Here is a 5,918-nt window from a genome sequence, read left to right as displayed (position 1 = left end):
TACGCACATTTGACTTACGAACTTTCAGAGATACGAACAAACCTGGTCCGTATGTCCGGTTGCCTGTTCGGACCGAGAGTCGTAAGTTCAACCGCCGCGCGGTGGTGGCATCTACATCTGCAGAACGTGAAGAACCAGTGGCATCTACATCTGCAGAACGTGAAGAACCAGTGGCATCTACATCTGCAGAACGTGAAGAACCAGTGGCATCTACATCTGCAGAACGTGAAGAACCAGTGGCATCTACATCTGCAGAACGTGAAGAACCAGTGGCATCTACATCTGCAGAACGTGAAGAACCAGTGGCATCTACATCTGCAGAACGTGAAGAACCAGTGGCATCTACATCTGCAGAACGTGAAGAACCAGTGGCATCTACATCTGCAAAACGTGAAGAACCAGTGGCATCTACATCTGCAGAACGTGACGAACCAGTGGCATCTACATCTGCAGAACGTGAAGAACCAGTGGCATCTACATCTGAAGAACGTGAAGAACCCGTGACATCTAAATCTGCAGAACGTGACGAACCAGTGGCATCTACATCTGCAGAACGTGAAGAACCAGTGGCATCTATATCTGCAGAACGCGAAGAGCCAGTGTCATCTACAGGAGATTATACAACTTCTAAAGTCATTCCCCGTGTTAAGTGTACAGGTCGTGCAACATGTTTGGAATCGACGGGAGTGAAGTTTGACTTATGAACAAATCGACTTACGAACAAACCTCTGGAACCTAACTAGTTCGTAAGTAGAGGAGTCCCTGTAAGTGCCTTTAAATGGTCACGTGGCCAACTGCTGTAGCTTCATGCCGCTGCCAAGCAGTGCGCGTCCTGTGGCTGACTTTAACTTCTGCCATAGGAACGTGGAATTTCCACCGCCTGTGAAGAAGGGCACAAATGCGAGCGGCAGTGTTCGATTGTACGAGCGGAGATGTACACCGAGTGTATTGACACAGGTGTCTCGCGATGCCGCGTTTGTACTGTCTCCCTCGCCCTTAAACGTGCGAATCGTCGTGCAAATCTCACGGTAATCAATTATCACGCGCACGATAGCACGCGTGTCGATTAATCGATTGTTAACACGATAAAACGATTCTGTCTACGTCATTGCCAGGCCGTATTTGAGTCGACCGCATGCATGCGCTGAGATCACTTTCATCTAGCAGTGGATCAATTATGGCTGCTACGGTTGCTGCTGTTAATGATGATTTGTAAAGTTTAATCTCAGCCATGTTTCACACGCATCTGGCTTTCGCGGAAACCACGCGAGAATCAATGATGCGCCTGTTTAGCAATCATTTTCTAGACTTAACCCGCAGAGGGCATGGCAAAATTAATCTTTAACATTCCACACGTACATCATGACTGGAGACGTTTGGTATTTTAACATTGTTTACCCCGTCGTTAAGATACTTGTCGCACGAGATTGCGATGACGTATTGCACGCTGATGATTTAGTGACGCTCTCTGTGCGTGCTTCTGTCGAGGTTTGCGATGATAATTACGGTACAGGCAGTGTGCATTTTTTTTACTAATCTTCAGAGAGGGCCCACTTTCGCCGATGAGACATCATCTGTTTAAGGCTCATACTCTTAGTTTTTTCGGTAAAGTCACGTAGGTAAAAAATATGAAATAAAAATTGATAAAAATTAATAAAAATAAAATAGTAATAAAAATCACGACGTTTCAGATTTGCTGTATCAAGTGAGGCTCACTTGATACAGCAATGAGCCTCACTTGATACAGCAAATCTGGCTGTGACGGTCCCACCTGATGACGGAGACTTGTGTTGCCTCCGAAACGTCGTGATTTTAATTATTATTTTATTTTAATTAATTTTAATTTCACTTTTTTTTACCTACGTGACTTTACCGAAAAAACTAAGAGTATGAATCCTTGCAGTCACGAAAGCTTCAAATCTAGAGTTGTGAGGACTGCCACGCATTTGAAACCATTGGGGGGGGGGGGGGGGGTTGACGGCAGTACGTTGATGGGGTGCGTCAGGGGGGCCGTACTAAAGGTCACCAGGGTCAGCCAGTGGCTCGCGAGCCTTGCAATGAAGAACGACTGGTACATAATCACGATTTATATCAACTCGCCACTGATATTAGCTTCTGCTGGAAATCAAACTCAGGTCGCCTCTGCCGGGTTCATAGCGCAGTGCGCTAACCATTGCACCACCGATCCCCGCTCCCTTCCGTCCCCCCCCCCACCACTTTATTTATAAATCCAAAGCTCACCCGTGTAGCCCACGTAGACTGTTGTGGCAAGTGCCGTTAACAAGCCAACTTTGAAAGTCAGCGCGCAACGCAAGGGCGTTGTAAGTCCACGTGTCCAACCGCCTTTATCGCCCCAGTGCTGATAGGTACGCACTTGCACGTACACATATAAGGCTGAGTTGACTTAGAGGGAGGCCCAGGAGCTGTTCAGATATCAGCCGCGGTTCGGGATCGAACTTTGGGGTCGCTGAGTTCGTAGCGTGAAAACTAACAACTTGTTCCCCCTGTATATTAATCATAAAATAAAGATACCCCGTGTAGACTACGCAACGGACTGTCGGAGCGAGTGCTGTTAACGAACGCTTCTGAACGCCGGCCGGCACGGCACACGAGGCGATGGGGTAGCCAACATCACGCGCGGCCGCCTTTGTCTTCCTAGTGACGATGTTTACACACCACGGGGTTCGTGGGGAGGGGTGCAGTGCGCGTTAACCGCTGCGCCACCGCCCATCTCGAATCATCAGAAGAGCGCGCGCGCGCGCGCGCACCCCACGGACGCGTTCTAGACACAGGAAAGAGCGCTACGCTCACTCACTCACTCGGCCGCTCAAGTCCAGCCCGGGCCAACTCCCACGGGGATTTTATCCTCGAATTACTCCCGCTCACGCACGGGCACTGACCGTTTTATGGCACCGGGACAGTTTACAGCGAGACTTGTCTGAACCTCTATGTCACTTTTATTTTTGAAAAAAAAAATTATTCCTCTCCCATGAGTCACTGATTCGTCAATGTTTGTTTTACTTGTGCTATGAGCACACCGCTCACTGCCAAACTCTGGCAGCGGCATCACGCAAACTCCGGTAATCCTCGCAACAGCAGCAGCAGCAGATGCAGCAGCGGATTTTGGCTGGCCACTGAACAAATACTACAATGTAGTCTTCATTATAGACTGCCAGTACACTCACCAAGGTTAAGAACCAGGCTACAGTCTATATTATAGACTGCCAGTACACTCACCAAGGTTAAGAACCAGGCTACAGTCTACATTATAGACTGCCAGTACGCTCACCGAGGTTAAGAACCAGGCTACAGTCTACATTATAGACTGCCAGTACGCTCAACGAGGTTAAGAACCAGGCTACAGTCTACATTATAGACTGCCAGTACACTCAACGAGGTTAAGAACCAGGCTACAGTCTACATTATAGACTGTCAGTACACTCACCCAGCTTAATAACCAGGCTACAATCTACATTATAGACTGCCAGTACGCTCACCGAGGTTAAGAACCAGGCTACAGTCGACATTACAGACTGCCAGCACACTCACCAAACTTAATAATCAAATCAAGATTAATAACCAGTACACTCACTCCGATTAAGAAGCAGGCTACAGTCTACATTAGTGTTTTTTGTTTTTATTAGAATTTTTATTCACTTCATTTTTTATTATTATTTGTCTAACTACGTGACTTTACCGAAAGAACCAAAGAATAAGAGAGTGCTAGCGAGCATGCGTTCTCTCATCCACGTGCATCAATGCCTGCCTCCCAGTGAAATTCCAATCTTGCCAACCCTCTCCACGCCTCTCTGCTCACATTTCAGGAGCTTCTGTCTAATAGTTGTAGATTTTAATCCGGGTAAATTTTCTTTGTGTTTTGTTGTTGTCGTTGTAATTGTTGTGTGCATGCGGGAAGGGCTCTCTCAACTCGTGAGAATGCGGAGAGAAAAAATATCAATCTTTTCAGAAGTTTTACGATAAACAGTTCACGAAGTCAAGGGAAATGCTGTTTTTTTAAGATTATCATGATGATGATAAAGATGCTAATGATGATGGACTTGGTGAGAATTACAATGCTTCTGATGTTTAAGACTTTTTTTGTGCATTTATTTTTCAAGGATTGACGACCTCGGTGAATTAATTAAGAGCCATTTACAAATACACTGCTGATAATCAAATCTTTATTTAGACTCAGAGCCGGATTAAGCTAGTGTGGGGCCTGTATCATATGCTATAAAGGGGGACCTTAAATAAAAAAAAGTAATATAAAAAAAAACTTTTTTTAAACACGCTTTTAACACATTCCTGCGGAGGGAGCTGTAAGGAACGTTGGGTTACTCGGTCAATGGCCAGGGTCAACGGCGGCGTGGTGTATTCCGCAAATATGCCCGACTGTGAGGGCGGGCACAAACCGGCGTGAGTAGGTTAAACGTTGAGTTTTATAAGGGCACCACGGGGTGACCAGCCCCTCCCCACCCAGCCCCACCCCTCCCACCCCCCACCCAGCCCCTCCCCACCCAGCCCCTCCCCACCCTCCCCACCCAGCCCCTCCCCACCCTCCCCTCCCCACCCTCCCCTTCCCACCCAGCCCCTCCCTCCCCACCCAGCCCCTCCCTGCATGACGGACGGACACAATAATCCCCTGTGGGCTGGTGTAACCAGGAGGTTCCTACCAGTATGAAATGTACTAGTAATGGCAGAACTCCACGACTCAAGGAAGTGGCCCCGAAGCTTGCCATAACGTAAGGGACCGTGGTCAATTACAGCCAACGTCAGTTGACCGTGGACAATTAGACCCAAGCCGAAATATTACATGGAAAAAATTATGTTTAAAAATATATATTTGTTATTTTTAATTATAAAATATAGTATTGTCATCAGTATGACATAAGTATACCAAGTTTACAGTCGATACCACATTGGGAAGTGGGTTAAAATTTAGTTACAAGATTTGAGGATACAACAACGACAACAACGACAACAACAACAGAGTGAGTTAATAAAAGGCGTGTAAAAAATACGTAGATATTAAAACACAATTTTTTTTATTTAAACAGTAAAGTAATGGCATTTTTTATTTGCTATACAGCCAGATAATACGACAAATTGGTAACCTTAAACACCCAGTCGTTCATAAAAGTTGAAGGCGGTATAGTACTATAGTAATAGAGTAAGTGCAGAATCACTGAACCGGAATAGATAGCTTGAAAGCATTTAGCGCGGGGCCTTTGAAAGTGCGGGGCCCGGAGCATATGTAGCTACTACACATGTAGCTACTACACATGCAGCTACTACATATGTAGCTACTTGTGCTCCTCGGCCCTAGGGTAATTATCCGGCACCGTTTGGACTACAGGAGCAATCCGATGAGCTATGAAGCTCTTTTCCCACAGATGTCCGGCAGGGGCGCGGGATGAGAAAGTTCCAAGAGGCAACACAAAAATCGGCTGGAGTGCACGAATAATAAATATGTAAAAAAACAGATAAATCCAAATTGCAAAAGTATATCGATTCCTAATGATTTTTTGCAACAAGAAATGCCAGCTTAGGCAAGGCTTCAAAACAACAACAGTCCCAGACCACAGCGAAAACAAGAACGCACAGTCCGCCAATACAATCGCACGCTAAAATGAAAACTATCGATACACGTGGTAACGGATAATAAACCAGAATGGATAATTCGACCGCGGACGGACTCCGATGTGCTATGATCGCCTTTGTGTTTTTTTTCGTCGTCACAGATACCCAGAGCGGGGATGGTCAAAGTGACACATCACGTAATGAAGCATTTCCTACGCCGTGTCAGCCCCCCCCCGTCTCCCCCTCTCCCTACACCACCCACCAAAGTAAGTTCCACCCCCTCCCACCCCACCCCCCGTTTATCATCCCCTCGCCCACACGTGTTCCGCTTTACTGGC

This window comes from Lampetra fluviatilis, chromosome 52 (genome assembly GCF_964198595.1).
Source record: "Lampetra fluviatilis chromosome 52, kcLamFluv1.1, whole genome shotgun sequence".
NCBI classification, from domain to species: domain Eukaryota; kingdom Metazoa; phylum Chordata; class Hyperoartia; order Petromyzontiformes; family Petromyzontidae; genus Lampetra; species Lampetra fluviatilis.
This window is presented reverse-complemented; position numbering follows the sequence as displayed.